This window comes from Hibiscus syriacus, unplaced genomic scaffold (assembly GCF_006381635.1).
Source record: "Hibiscus syriacus cultivar Baekdansim isolate YM2019G1 unplaced genomic scaffold, ASM638163v2 tig00112738_pilon, whole genome shotgun sequence".
Lineage (NCBI taxonomy): Eukaryota > Viridiplantae > Streptophyta > Magnoliopsida > Malvales > Malvaceae > Hibiscus > Hibiscus syriacus.
In genome coordinates, this window is record NW_024063392.1 from 4,265,853 (window position 1) to 4,282,140 (window position 16,288).

Consider the following 16,288-nt stretch of genomic DNA (forward strand, 5'->3'; position numbering starts at 1 on the left):
TTTTTAATGGCAGGGTATATCGGGGACATGAAATTATGACTGGCATGAATGCTCGGTTCAAGATTAGTATCTCATATTCTCAAGCTTTGAGAGCCAAATGTTATTCCTTGGAATTGTTGAGGGGGTCGCCAGAAGCATCGTTTGACCAACTGCCGGCTTATTGTCACAATTTAAAGCTGAAAAATCTTGGGTCGGTAACTCATATCAAAACAGATAGAGATGGACGTTTTGAGTTGCTTTTTATCTCCATTGGTGCTGCGATTAGTAAATCAATATAATTTTGTTGACTCATTTTTGTTAGTTACAGGCGTTTCACATTTAAATGATTATATTTCTTGTATATATTATTTTATAGATTCGTTCGTTTATTACTTGCATGCGCCTAGTTATTATAGTTGACGTAGCACATTTGAAAGGTCGATACATTGGAGTAAACTTATTAGCAGTAGCCATGGATGTTAACAATGGGATACTGCCAATAGCTTACGGGGTTGGCAAATCTGAAACCTCTGATTCATTGACATGGTTTATGGGGCATCTTAGGGATTGCATAGGTCCTGTTAGCAATCTGACAATCATATCCGATAGGGCAAACTCAATTGACAACGCTATTAGAAGGTGTTTCCCAGATGATTTTCATGGACTTTGTGGTGTTCATTTGTACAGAAATCTAAAATCAATGTCTGTTGGTATAAAAATCACAAATGGACATACTGGAAGGCTGTAAAAGCTTATCGGGAAGTGGATTTTAATAAGCATATAATTTTTTTAAGACGTGTTTTACCTCAATGTGCTCAAATACTAGAAGATGTCAGGTTTGAAAGATGGTCAAGAGTACATCAACTTGGAGCAAGATATGGTTTCATGACGTCTAATAGTGCAGAATCAATCAACGCTCTAAGTCATCATTCCCGAAAATTACCCATTACTATGTTAATTGAGTTTTTTCGAGCCTCTATTAAACAGTGGTACTACAAGAAAAGAAACCATGCAGGTATTATTTCTTTAAATTCGTAACTTATCATATTTAATATATTTTACTAAGTATTATTTATTTAAATTTACAGGAACATTGGAACGTCGTGTTACACCATGGACTGAAAAAAAGATAACGAAACGTGTTGTGAAGTCAACGTCATGGAGAGTTGAAGCATGTTCAAACACTTTATTTGAAGTATTGGATAATAACTTAAATGGGTTTGTCGATCTAAATGCAATGACTTGTAGTTGTCTGAAATGGAAAACATCTGTTTATCCGTGTGACCATGTTATAAAAGTTGCTCTTCATCTAAACCAAGATGATTCAAGTGCATACGTTATGGATTGCTACACTACAGAAGTATATCGACAGACTTATACCGAGATTGTCTAACCTATTCCACATCCTTCTGAATAGGACATACCAGATGACTTACAAACAGTTTTGCCACCAGTCATGGACAGCAGGCTACCTGGCCGACCAAAAAATCACGATCGTATACCGTCTAAGGGTGAAGAGAAGAGGATATCAATATGTAGTCGGTGCAAGGAAAGTAGTCATACAAGGTTAACATGTGGATCACCAGTGTCATCACAATCATCTTTTCCTCTACCAAAATATGGATCCTCATCAAAAGCCAAAGCTCATATGATGTCAAACAAAAGGAAATCAAAATCGAATCAAAATCTCAATCACAACCGGCTTCACCTTTTGGGACTTATTAACTTAGGTGATTTTTAAATGCAAACGTTGTATTATGTGTATTTTATGTGTGAATGCATACATTTTCAGTTAGATAATGAGTTTAAACATTGCTATGATCTGTTCAATTGTTATCACTTATCATATTGTTGTCTGTTATCTTTTTGAAGGTGTTTTCCTTGAATTCGCAACGCGAAATTCAAATTCATGTTGCGATTGTTGCGAAAGTCAAATTCTCGTTGCGATTGTTGCGAAAGTCAAATTCGCAACGACAAAATCGCAATGCGAATTTGATTTTCGCGTTGCAAAAGTGTACCTTCAACATGTCTTTTTTGCCTTCAACATAATGCAGATTAAAATTACACAACAAATCAATTAAACAAAAAAAAACAATTCTTATTTACACTTGACATCCCCAGAAAGTATATCCAAATGCTCCTAACAATAAGAACCTTACATCCAAATACATCAATTTGTTCACGCAACTCACTTCAGGATTAACCTGCAGAAACGTTATGGCCATGAGATTTTCTACACATCTAAAACCAACAAACAACAAATTATTGAATTCTAGGTACTTAACCAAACATTTTCAAACCAACAAAGAGTATATATGTTAACAACACTTGCTCAAACTTACCAATAACAAATTGTTGTTTATGCACACTTTCAGCACGCAGATGCAGGTAGACAACGTCTCGAATATATCGCTCTAGCCATAAAATGCTGAAACCACAATCCTACGACACCTCTATCTCTATCTGTGGGAGGTAGAAACTTTTAACTTATTTGGCTTCTTGTTTCTTGAATTAGTCCAATAATCAATCGCATCTAAGAATTTAACCAAATGAGTGCTCCATCTCTTATAAATAATATCTTTCAAATCAGAAAATGGTATGTAATTCAACATGTTGTCATATACTATCGTCTTCATTGATGGGAGCTGAAGCTCGACGAGAAGCCAATTTCATAACATGGATAAACACCTACAATCATAAATAATAATTCAGTTGCGCACATCAAATAAAATTTATGAACACCTTTAAAATATTCAAAAATAAATATTAACCTTATTGACCTCACACCACGCAGGATAAATGATAGCTTTTCCATTACCCAACGCATATGAAACGTCTCTCTGATCCTTCAAGTGAGCTACGTGAAAAGACGAAGGCATAATAGTCCATCACGTCTTTTTTATTTTCTTCAATTTCCTTATAATTAGACGACGTGACACTCATGCATCAATATGATGTTTTATAAAAAAAATACATATATTAGTAAATTTAATAAATTTTTTTAAAAAAATAATCAAAATACAATATAAGAAGAATATAAGACTTACCCTCATTCGAAATAGTCATTCTCTTCAACCCCTAATAAAACACCCCACCAAGACCGATCAAGAAACAAATGCATATCATCGCCAATTTTGTATATATCAGCGTAGCACCCCTGGCTCCACTCATGTAGATAAAAATCAACTACGGTCTTAGCCCAAAGGGTATTATCCATAATTGTGTCCGGTAGTGTTCTCTCCTGTTGAGGAATGGTACTGGCCGGTAACTGATATGAAAGTCAACTCTGATCCATCATACCGAGCACGTGAGAGGGTTTATTAATAAGTCGACATAGTATACCATGTGAATCGGGCTCTTGAACGGTGGGAGGGGCCTCTTGAACGATGAGAGGGGTCTTTTAAACGACGAGAGGGGCCTCTTGAATGATATGAGGAGCCTCTTGAACGATAACAAGTGAATCGAGCTTCTTCTTACGGAGTCTTGGAACTATTGGGGTGAAAGGAGACGTAATGGCACGTGCACGACGTCTGATGCGTGAACCCCGTCGTGCAAGAAAAACCCGACGTAAAACATCTACCTTATCAGACCGCTAAAAATAAATTAATACATAAATCAGTAAATAAATAAATAAATAATGTTGAAAAAAGGTTATTTGCATTTTTAGTATAGTATGAAACAAACTTACCTCATTGCGTAGAGTATGAACCTCATTCTGCAACGATGAAACAATCTCACGTAGAGCGGCTACCTCATCACGTAAAGTATATACCTCACCACGTAAAGCACCATTTTCATCGCGTAAAATATCTACCTCACCACGTAAAGACCGTACCTCATCACGCCATGCACCATTATCGTCACATAAAGTACCAACTTCATCACGCAAAGCACTGACCTCATCACGTAACTCCCCTAACTCATCCTGTGGAGGTGGAGAACAAAGAGATAAATGTCGTGGCATCTTTGCCCGTCGCCTATCATGAGGTGATGGTGGAGAAGAGGCTCGATGATATGATGAAATAGGTGATGGCTCTCATTGTGGAGGTGTATAATCGGCTCGATCAGGTGATGGCTCTAGGTGTCGAACTGTAGAATCGGCTCGATCAAGTGATGGCTCTCGAAGTGGGTGGTGCTCATCATCCGTTCCATAAAAAAACGCTTACTAGCTTGCCACCAATCAGTGGAAAACTCAGCCTATGTGGGTGTCAGCCTCTGTAATGGATAGTTTACCTCCTAACATTATAAAAGCTCAAACAAAGTCAAACGTTTACTAGTAATAACTTGTTTATATATGGTAGTATTTGTGTTAACTTACATCATTCATCGTCGTATATGGTATTAAATCTTCCCAATCCAACAGCCAGATCCTCCTCCAGGTAATAGCCCTAGGAATATCATTTAACTTTTTGATGGCATATGTCTGCATGCTGGGAAAAGCCTCAAATATCCAAATCTACAAACAATATAATACACAAACATTAATTTTAGTAATTGTTAAATAATTAATTATAATTTTGAAAACATTATATAAAAATTCTTACCTTAAAGGCCCAAATAAAGCCTACTAAAGTGTATTTGGAACCATGGTCACGCAAACTATGACGGTCCTCAAAGGCAGTTGACAACTTTTTCCAGGTAGCTTTCCATAAATATGAACCCCATGGAAACACGTTCCATGCATCTAAGTCATCTACCAATAATATTAAATCCTCAGAAATTGGTTGTCTGTCCTCTTTACCTAAAAAACCGGCATTCAAAAGTAATAAAATGCATACTCAGACAACATCAAGGTCATCCATCTGAATAAAACCATCTTTAAGAAGTAATCTTTTATAATCGTAGACGTGTAAACTGGGCTTCGCCTTTGCCAGCTCAGAAAAAACCTGGAATAACCATGATGGGCGGGCGATATGACTAGTTTACCGACCTACTTCATCGTGTCGTCCAAAACGTAGACCAGTGATTAAGCAAAACTCCTCCTGCCCAAAACAATTATATGCCGGTGGAAAATGAAACCATATCTCTTTATCACCACGTTGTATCCTCTCGGGTAGATCGTTAGTCATGGTCTGAAGAAACAAATGGGTCAACATAGCAACTCTACCTGGATGTTGTACTTTCAGTCATGGCCTGAAACAAGTTTTCTCAAACAAATTTCTTTGTACAGGTGTAAATGTCGACGCAATTGTAGTGGCTAAGCTTAATTTATTCCTTAAAGTCAATAAAGCCGAAAAAAATTCCTAACAAAAACAATAAACATACCAAATTAGATATACCAAAAACTACAAATTATACACTATAAACAGATATGATATTAAACAGGGAAAATATAGCCAAATATGTTTCAAACTAGCACGTTATTCACCCAAGTCATTATTCTATCATAGTTCACAAAATGCATCAGATAACATTCCAAAAGTAAGCACTTATATCATATTTAAAAGGACAACATATAGGTTTAGTGCAGATTCAAGGACAACATAAAGAATAGTAGTTTATTCTTGAAACTTAAATTCGCAACACTATGAAGTTAGTATTTGTCTTTGTTTTTTGGTTGAAGTAATGCAATTCATTCAAGTTTCAATTTGCAAAAGAATAGTATTTTTTGAAACTTAAATTCACAACACGAAAATGAAAATCGCAACGCGAAAATAAAAATCGCAACGCGAAAATGAAAATCGCAACGCGAAAATGAAAATCGCAACGCGAAACTAAAATCGCGTTGCGAATTTAAGTTTCAAAAACTATTATTCTGCAAATTGAAACTTGAATGAATTGCATTACTTCAACCAAAAGACAAATTCTAACTTCACATGGTTAAAGACTAAATAGTTTAGCAGTATTGATAGCAACCGAATGAATTTACTAAGCAATCTAAGTGAAATTGTTAATATATATATTGAAATTACCAATAAATTTATCATCAATTTAAATATGAAAAATCTAATAATAATACAAAAATTTTAAAATAAAAATAATTAAAAAAAACTAACTCTCGGTGGTTGATTTTCCATTTTGTAGCCGTGAATGGTTGTGAGGGTGACTCTAAGAGATGGAGATAGAGGAGGGTCGCCGGATATGGAGAAGGATGCCGCCGTAGAGAGTGAGAGATTGAGATGAGACTGAATTACGATTTAGGGTTTTAGGTTATAAGTTGTGATTATACTGTTTACATTTGTATTGTGAAATTAATATTGTATTTCGAATTCGAAAATAAAATTCGCGTTGTGAAAATAAACGCGCTTTGCGAATTTGACTTATGTGTTGCAAATTTAGCTTATGTGTTACGAATTACAAATTCGCGTTGCGAATTACGATTTATATATTCGCGTTGCGAATTTCAAAACTGAGTTGTGAAATTGGAGTTTGCGTTGCGAATTTGTTGGTCATTTTCGCAAATCCAAAAAAAGTTGGTTAAAATCATATATTATAAGGTATTTTCGGTCACTGAAGTTATTTTTTCTAATAAATAAACCCGTTTCAACAATGTTTACCTGAATTAGTGTCCAATGAAGGCTATGATTAACATTAAGTACTGTTTTACTGGAATCAGAAATAGATGTCGTGCCAGAGAAATTTACTCTCTGAGCCTGATCCCTGTAGGACATAGAAAATTAGAGATGTTAACAACAATCCAAAGGAAAAATAAGAGAATACGGAAGAAAGTAAACTGCATCGTTTTAATATCTTACTTCTATAATGACGACAGGATGCCACAATATATAGAATTTTCTGGTAACGGAGCCTCCGAATGGACGACCTCGGGATTCACAACGCTTAAATAGCCTTCTTGGCCTAGATACCATGAATCGAGATTCTGTGCACGTAGATTCCAAATGCCTGCATTGTCTAGAGAAACTAAAATTACTGTCCAGACTCCAAGGAAGACCTGTAACCAGTTATATACTGTTAGAAGTGGTTGTCCATACATGAGATTTTGAACATATAAAATTGTTTTGTAATATTACAAGACAGGGATATACGTGTAGTAGAGCGTGCAACACCATCCCATTTGTTGGACGTGCCTCTACTATCCTCTGTCCATAGCCCGAAATCCATACTACGAAAGAGTAGGAAAATAGTCAAATCCATGTATCCCGACATCCATGGATAAAGAAAGATATCAGAAGTTAAAACCTCACCCTACAACAAAGAATGCATAGCCATCCAGATAGTAACTTTGAACTGTGGTGTCATTGTTCTGAAAGATTATTTCCATAAAACCTTTGAAAGAGCCTTTAACTAGAGACGTGTCGAGTTAGGGCAGCCTGTTTATGAGTTTATTCAAAAAATCAAGCTTGTACACCCCAGGGATCTTGAACTGTTAAGCAAGTTTTAAAGGTGTTGAGTAGTAATCACTGCTGGCATTCTGATCCATGCTAACCAAGAATGAGAACGATTGTCTCACATGAATATCCATGTTTGAGTAGTTTTGCTGAACTGTGTACGATCCTTCAGTCTCGGCGAGAAGTAGATTATGGCCTTGAATTCGGAAATTCAAGCTAGTAAAAATCCCGACATTGTGGACCCTAAAGCAGTATGTTTTTCCTGTTTCATGATACATCCAAGTCTGCCCTCAAAAAAGTTATTGATAAACTGATAATTCGGTTCAGATGTCTAATAAATTGAACATCATCTATCATCCACCATGAAAGCATGTAGAAATGAAACACATAATCAGGAACTAACAATACAACTATATTCCTCTAGGCAAGACAATGTGCCAAGAACCTGAACAGCTGCAAAACCAAGTATTTGTGTACCTGGTTCGACATTTATGATCTGGTAAACAATCCCGTCTTTAACAAGTGCCTGATCATATCGATATGGACCCAGTACATTAATCAGGATGCCATCATGAACACCAAGGTCGACTCCTTTCTCGAGATCTTTCCTTAATCCCTGTTTTTCCACAAGAGAAATCGTTTAGTACACGAAAAAAGTAAAAAACGATTAGCTGGCAGACATCAGAAGCATTAAGAAAAGAAATGAAAGTTTTGCAGACCTTATGACTTAGTATACCAGTCACTAATAAAAATAGTAATATCACCATCAGGCATCCCAAAGGGTAGCGGAATGACATCCCTGTTGTTTATGATGATTCCGCCATAGCCGCAGTGGCTCTATGGAAGTTTAAGGGAAGTAAAAGAAACTCCCTATCTGATCTTTGACCTGAAACTCATACTTCCAGTTCCAACCGGCAGGAATCGAACAATTAGTCCCCGAAACACCATCTTGCCAAGCGTTTTCCCTATGTTGTAGACCATTCCTACATTAGAATAAACACATTAAGATTAATATCACAATTCTTTCCCTTCTTGATATGTATCTCCTTTGTTCAATCCTTCATACCATGTAAGCAAAAGTGGCTCATCTAGAACATTCTTGACATTGACAAAAACATTCCAATTTGTAGTGATGTTGAGGATTGGTCCAGGAAACTGCCCATTGATCCCTATCACCTGGAATTATGGCATTAAATGTATGCATATATAGTTCATAACTCATGGCATGATTCAAGGTTCTGAACAGGCAAGATTCCGACGACTAACATACAGACTCCGACATTATTGAGACAATATCTACCAAAAACTAATACTCTCTGTATAGGGCCGGTAATATCAAAGACAGAAGCAGAAAAGCACTAACATGTTAAATTCAAATGTATGACTATGGCAAAATGCCATGCATTTGAAAACTTAGGTTTTAGAAGCAAAGAACTAAGATACACATCAACCTCCATTAATGGTGAATAGAACATGCTTTGAAATCATGTCCTTCAGTAGAGTGAATTGCTCGGATGTTAACTATTATATCTTATCAATAATACATTGAAGTTCCATTTTTGCTCAAATATTAAGGCCAACAAGTTTAGTGGTATAAATGATACACTGTTTAAAGTTTAGTGGTATCAGGTGCAGTTTACCCTTATTTTTAATCCATTAAGCAGGGAGAAATCGAAATCTGCATACAGTTCAACATACATTATTCATCCAAAATCTTAACACCCATTAAGCTTTTTTCTTTAAGCAAACTAAACAATAAACCCCACAAAAATTTCAAAGAAAGAAATATCAATTGTTTAAACAAATTTATGAACTGAACCAGCAAAAACAAAGGTGCAAGAGAAGATAAGGAGAGAAGAACCTGTTGTTTGTCACGAAGGGGAGAAGTTGTGAGGTAAGAGACAGTCCAATCATAGAAGACATAAGGGTCACCTGCCAAAGAGCCACTCGCCAAATATCCCAGCATAAAGAAGAAAAAGAAGAAGAAAGAAGCCTGGAAATATGGTGACCCAGAAACCATATCTCAAAAAAGAACAAAAAAATTTGGGCTTTTTATGGTATCTTATCTTCTTTGCTGCAAAGACAGAGGAGCTGTAGTAATACAAGGGTTAACCGAGTTCCCAGTGAGTTCGAGAGTGCAGATTTTGAGTCACATGGGAAAGTGGCACTTCGAAATGGAGACAGCTCGGTTCTGGGTCCCATTCTTTTTCTTTGTCTGATAACTAGACAACTGACCCACCATGAATTACTACTAAGCATAGAATATGGATTACCGATTATGGTTTTTAGAACCTGACCGATTAGTAAATCGGTTATGTTATCGGTTTATTAGTTTAATCGATTGAATCGGTTTGATTGATTGAAAGAATCGGACGACGTCATAATTATTTAAAAAATTAAATAAAAATATCAAAAATATTTAATAAAAAATAATTTTTTATATCACAATTCATATTAAAAGCAAGTCATAACATATATAAGTTAAAAACCATAAAATCAAGTAAAACAAAATGATTCAAATTAACTACAACATAATATTTAAGGTAAAACATATTAAGTAATAAATATAATTATATAACTATAATTAAAAAATAAATTTGGGGCTAAAAAAATCATAATAAAATGATATTGTTTGGTTTAATTTTTTTTTAAACAATCTCACATGGCTAAGAAACATAGAAGATCATCCCAACTAACTTCTATAAATAATAGAGGTAATTTGACATTCAAAATCATAGAGTCTTTTGGTGAGCATTGAGTGAACTATTCTTTCACTTCAATCAAGCTCGAATTTTAGGCTTCAATTGAGCTTCTAAATTTTTTTTTTAGTCAAGCCTTTTCGAGTTCAAGTTTCAATATTATATTTCGAGTTCGAGTTGAACTTGATAATTTTTAGCTCGTGAGTTTGAGTAGAGTTGAGCTTACTTTTAAAGTTTTCATGTTCAAGTCGAGCTCAGCAATACTCGAGTTCGACTTGACTCGTTTAACAAACGACATCGTTTGATTTAATATTTTTAAAAAAAATCTAAATTGGCGGTTTTTTCTAGTTTTTTTCGGTTTTCAGTTGGTCCGGTTTGAACGGTTCAACGGTTCCGGCCGGTTCACTAGTAGCGGATCAACCGGTCTAAATTGAACCGAGCTATACAACGATTCCCGATTGAACCGGCCGATCCGGTCCAATTTTCAAAACCGTGTTACTGATTCATTAAAAAAAGAAGAAGATTTGATCAATGTCTTACAGTCGAGTAGTAAATTCAAGATGTGGGCCAATAAAGTGGGAGGAAAAAGAAGCAGGGTTTGGATTCCAAATTGTTTTAACGGAGAGATTAGGGAGCTTTTTCATGGCAATTTAATCTCTGCGTTCACATAGTTGATTCACACCTATAATAATGCAAGTTTCTGTCACCTTCTTTAAAGTTCTGAATCTGTTATCAGTGTTGATTATTTCTTTGCAGTTCAAGTACCGTAGAGTGATAATTATTGAGTGCTTTTTCCATACTATTTACTCTTTCCAACTACTTGGTCGATCCTTCCATTATATATCCTGATTCTGATGGTAAAAGCTTCTCTTTAAGTCCAATCGGATAATACCAAAATCCATACTCAGCTTTCTTTTAAGCAATCACACGAGCCCTTGCCATTGCTAGAGCATGAACATCATCATGCAGGAAACTAGATTTACTGCATCAACAACACCATGTACTTACAATTGAATCAACCCAAAGTGATACAACAGTAATACTTTTCGTCTTACCAATCCATGAATATTAAGTTCTGACAAAATATAAGTTTAACCACTGTACTAACTTAAATGGTTATTATATCCTTACAAAAATACTATACATATATCATTAGAGATGTATAGAAAGGAGTAGTTAGAACAACAATCTTCTTTAAAAATTTCAGATCATATTTTTTTTCTATTTTTTCTATGTATAAAATTTTATTGAAAATCAATTTTCTCTTTAAAATTTTATAAATTTATACCCTCCTAAAATTTAAAAATTCAATCTCTATCATATTCCATCGGTCCTAACATATCATATGATTATGGCTTAAGAGTTAGAGTTGATTATGTAGTATATCAAATTTATCAATTTTATCTTAATCGTATTTTTATTTTAATTTTATCATCAAAGATATTTAATTACATCATTTTATATAGTTGACTGTGTTGATTAATAAAACCGTTGATTTCTATTGACGTCGAAGTCAATTATTTCCACATCAGATAATTTTACTGACATGTTCATTCGATCACGTGATAATTACAAAAAAAATATATTATTTTTATTTTATCCCTATTCCCCCCCCCCCTAATCCGTAAAAACATGAAAAGAACAAATAAATTCCCAACCCAAAAAACACGATTGTATTTATGCAAGGGAAGAGAGGGGAAAGCGAGCGGTCTGAACCCGGCTAAGTCCGTCGGATTTCACACATTTCTCATCGGAGCTTCGGAAGTAATCACCCTCGATCTGAGTTTTGTTTGCTGAAACATAAAGGATTCGGGAAAATGAAGGGATCTGGACCTCTTGTGCGACTGTGATCGTTGCTTCCACGGTAGCTCTCACTTCATCTTCATCCACCGGAGTCCAACATGTTTCTTTTTCTCCGATCTCCTCCAACAAGGGTTTCCCCCCCCCCCAATGTTTCCTCTATTTTTTTCGTATTGGTTTGCTGATTCTCCCCTTTCCAATGTCTAATGGATGCTTTTTCTCCCATTTTATTTACTTTGCTGTGAGATTTTGACTGCTTAATTCTATTAGTTTCAGTATCTTGCTTTTTGAGTAATCTAGATCGCTCTTTTAAATTTTATCGTGTATAAATTTTGGATCAATAAAATTTTCCGATGCAAGGAGTTTATGTTTTAATGTCTAGTTCTTGATCTTGACATTGAGGAGTCACAGAACAGAGCGTCGATGAATTGTACGGTCTTGGATAAATTCGCGCCACGATTTGATGGGTTGAAGTCATAGGTTAATTAAAATTAAAATAATAATTATTTTTTTATAATTACCATGTCTTCAAGTAATCACGTCAATAATATTATATGAAATGAAAATAGTTGGTGTTCATATCAATAAAAATAAACGGTTTTATTAATCAATACGATTAATAATATAAAATAATGAAATTAAATAATTTCAAAAATAAAATTAATACTAAAATATGATAGAAGCCAAACTCTGACGCTTAAACCTATAATTATCCTTAAAATTGGCCATTCAGTGAAAGTTCTTACAAGATCAGTCTCTGGGCATAAAGGGAAAAAGAAACCAGATTTTTTTTAGCTTTTATCCGTTCAATCTTTATATATTACGTATTATCAAATCACCTACAAAAACCACCATTGCTAAAAAGCTTGACCAATCAACAATTTTATTCTGATTCATGGATGAAACACGAACAGAAACAATGACTCCAACATAAGCTCTCATTCACCTGCTTTTCTCTTACACAACAACGGCTTCAGTTCGTATCACAGCTCTCAGACATAGTGATGTTCGCCGTAAAGTCGTTTCTTACGCTAGTTACAAAGACTTGATGTCATTGTCTTCGTCGTTAACGGCCATCGCCTCCCTCAATAGCGGCAATGACGCAAGAAAGAATAGTGATTATCCTGTAGGCTACTTCCGACAGACGATTCACAAGAGAAAATTCGCCCAAAAAATCAGAGAAAAAAAGTCTCTAGGGTTTAATAAAATATTATAAAATCAAAAACCATCCAAAAAGCAGTCCACAAGCCGGACTGTTATAGCAAAAAAATCGTCTTTATTCGAATTTTGCCAAAAATAGCAAAATCCCGAAAATCACTCTAAATTGAAATTCGAAATAAAATAAGCAATCTCCCAAAAATCCGGCCTAAATCGAATTTAAATTGACTTCCTAATTAGCAATCGAAATATTACCATAAATAGTAAAAAATAACTAAATCTAGTGATTCGGAGGGGAAAACGGCAGAATTTGAGGTTGAAAAAAAGGCCACACATGTGGAGAACGTGCGCGTCGAAAAGAGCTTTCCGGATTGGGGTCTTATGCGCGATTCTGACACCTGTAGCCAAAGTTATGGCCAAAAGACTGAAACATACTCAAAACGACCCCAATGAGGAATATGTCACAATCAATTCCCGCCTTTGCGCTGATCTGCCAACTCATAGTATCTCAGCACCATCAACGTGCAATCTGACAGCTCAGCATCATCTGTCTCGGATCCCCTGCATCAGGCAATCAGTTCTTCGAAAGTATAAATCTTCAATATTATAAGATTAAAATGATGAATTACGATAATCGAAAGAATGTCAATAATAACAATAATGATATTTCGACTTCTAATATTAATTAAAAAAATTCAAAAATCAATTAATTTAACAGGATATGATATTAAAAATATTTTAATCGAAAAACTTGGCGATGAATACCGGTAATTAATCGCAAAAATGAGAAAAAAATTCAATGTTTTAATTATTTTTATATGTTATATTTATACAAGGTGATGATTTAAGAAACTAGGTGTACAGTAGCCACTTACCAATAGTTGATCATTCTCCTAATCCTCTCTGTACCCAAGCTGGCAGCTATGTCTCCTTCTACATATCTTATCTTCACTTCTTTCTTATCCCAATTTCCCCTTAAATCCTTACCCTAAATTCCCTCCCCCAATCTTCATTCTCTAGCACAAAATTTCCCAACAACAAAACCAAAAATGGATCCTTCAATGTTTTCAACCATGTTTCTTCACTTCACTTTCTTCTTCATGGTTGTCAATGGCGAACAGGATTCTATTTACGGGATCCTAAAAGCCCATGCACTTCGCACGGGGCTTCTTCCCAAAGGGATAACCCGGTTTGACTTCGACGATACGGATTGGTTCGAGGTTCATTTGGATCAACCCTGCAAGACCAAGTTCGAAAGCGAGATGCACTACGATAGGAACGTGTCCGCCACTTTGAGTTATGAGCAGACCGACAAGAACACGTGGATAAATCAATCATGATTCGATCTTCAATAACGAAACTGTCATGGTTCATTTCGTTATTTATTACTGGTATAGAATTGTGGAAGGCCATTGTATGCTTGAACATGTTTCAGTTGCTTTACTGATTATTTTCGAATCTTGATTTCCATGTTGATTGTATACCATTAGTTATATTAGTGAAATGAAGGAAAAAATGGTCTAAAGGGCTTATGCTTCCATTTTTATGTTCAGGTCTAAACCTCGAGGAGATTGGGTTTCATTGTCAGAGTTTGAACTCGGGTTTGTGACTAACATTCTCGTCTCCAAGAAAGTTTCGAGTTTTATGTTTTACCTTTTGTTTCGTTCGGCTTCGGGTATAGCTGTTCGCCAAATTGGTGAACTTTTGGGCACTACCATATGCTTCTTTTATATGCATGCAATGAAAGTAGAGAGATACTTATGAAAATAGCATGTTGTAGCATTCAAGTTATTGGCTTTTGGATTGGTTGATATTCATAACCGGAAATCACTGCATCATCCTCAGTTAACCATTTTCCCCCCTGGATGTAAAAGCATGAAGATCGCCAAAGATATGCTGCAAGCTAGCACTTTTTCTTTGGCCTTCAGCAGCTTGTGAATTGTTGAATAGAAATTGGACGTGCCTATTCTTTAAGCACCCGTGCTTTGTGAATGTTCGAATTGGTCAAACCTTTGTAGAAACCAATGTGAAAAATGGGTCTGATCTGTCTTGATTTCCTGTATGTAAAAGCGTTTGGGCATCATTGGAAAACAAGAACTCATTGGAAATTGGACACTTGTACTTATTTTTTTTGTTTATTATTTTCATATTAGACATTTTTTAGACACACAATTTCGTCCCATATATGTTACAATATTTATATATTATATTAAGCATACAATATATCTATAAATATTGATTTATTTTTTATTACATTTTTTTAGGCTCGACTGGTGCCCCAAATACAAGCAAGCCCGTTTGGCCCAGACCCAACAACAACCCACGTGCAAACCAGTAGAATGTTAGGGTTGCCAGAAACCCTAACATCATCTCATCCAGCCGCGCCGCCTTCACCGAGGTTTCCTCACGCAGCACGCCTCCCTTCTCGTCCCACAGCCGCACGTCTCTTATCTCCATCAGCCCGAGTCCTCTGACGCAAGAATCTCGGCCATCACCAACAACCAACATAAGTATTTCACTCAGATTAGAACACTAAAAATAGGCTTGTATTTTCACTATAAATAAGTGTAACACCCATTCGAATAAACACACAAGTATTACACAAGAAATACCAGAGAAATACGATCAAAGAAAGAGTGATTTCGAGGCTATTGTAAACGATTCGAAGCAATACAAGGTGAAAGCTTTTACCTTTCATTTTTTTCTTCACTTGCATGCGTTGTTACTCGCGTTTTTTGCTTGAAAACCCCAAAGAAAAACGTTTTAGCCGATGACCAAAAGAGAGATTTCGAAACTTTGACTTCATATCTACGCTCCCTAGAGGCTATTTTTCAAAAACAAATCGCATTTTTGAAATGAGGGTGTGAAAATATGTTGAAAAAATGAAAACTTTTTTATTTTTGCCGCCGATGAACGGCGGCCGACGAGGCGGCAACGGTGGCCAGAATCTGGAATTGGTGGTGGCGTTCAAGTGTTCATCAAGAACACATGAACTGGGCAGAGAAAAAGGAGAGAAAAAGGGAGGGGTTCGGTGAGAGAGAAGAGGAAACGAAGTTTTTTTTATAAAAAAAAAGTTGACTTTTATATTGAGCCCGCTCGACCCACGCATCGACCCAATGGGTCTTCTTGACCCGCGCGTTTCTGCACATTAAAGGGTAAACTACGCAATTGGTCCCCCTGGTTTTAAAATAGTTTCAATTTTAGCCCCAAATCAATTTTAATCCCCTCATTGTGTTGAGTTAATCGATCGACGGAATCGGCCAAGAGGGGGGTGAATTGGCAATTAAAAATTTCGTGGAAGCTTTTGCAGAAAAATTGAAAGTAATTGCATAGCGATTTACAGTGGTTCGACTTTCTCAAAAA

At 35.7% G+C, this 16,288-nt stretch overlaps 1 long non-coding RNA gene and 1 pseudogene across 1 annotated transcript; one reads left to right on the top strand and one right to left on the bottom strand.

The window, feature by feature from the left end:
- Positions 1-6,977: 6,977 nt before the first annotated feature.
- Positions 6,978-9,446, bottom strand: LOC120182797 (annotated as a pseudogene).
- A 4,466-nt stretch (positions 9,447-13,912) lies between these two features.
- On the top strand, positions 13,913-15,576 carry LOC120182812. The gene is made up of 3 exons (XR_005521870.1): positions 13,913-14,316; positions 14,479-14,526; positions 15,190-15,576. It is a non-coding gene; the product is annotated as an uncharacterized LOC120182812 (long non-coding RNA).
- Positions 15,577-16,288: the final 712 nt, after the last annotated feature.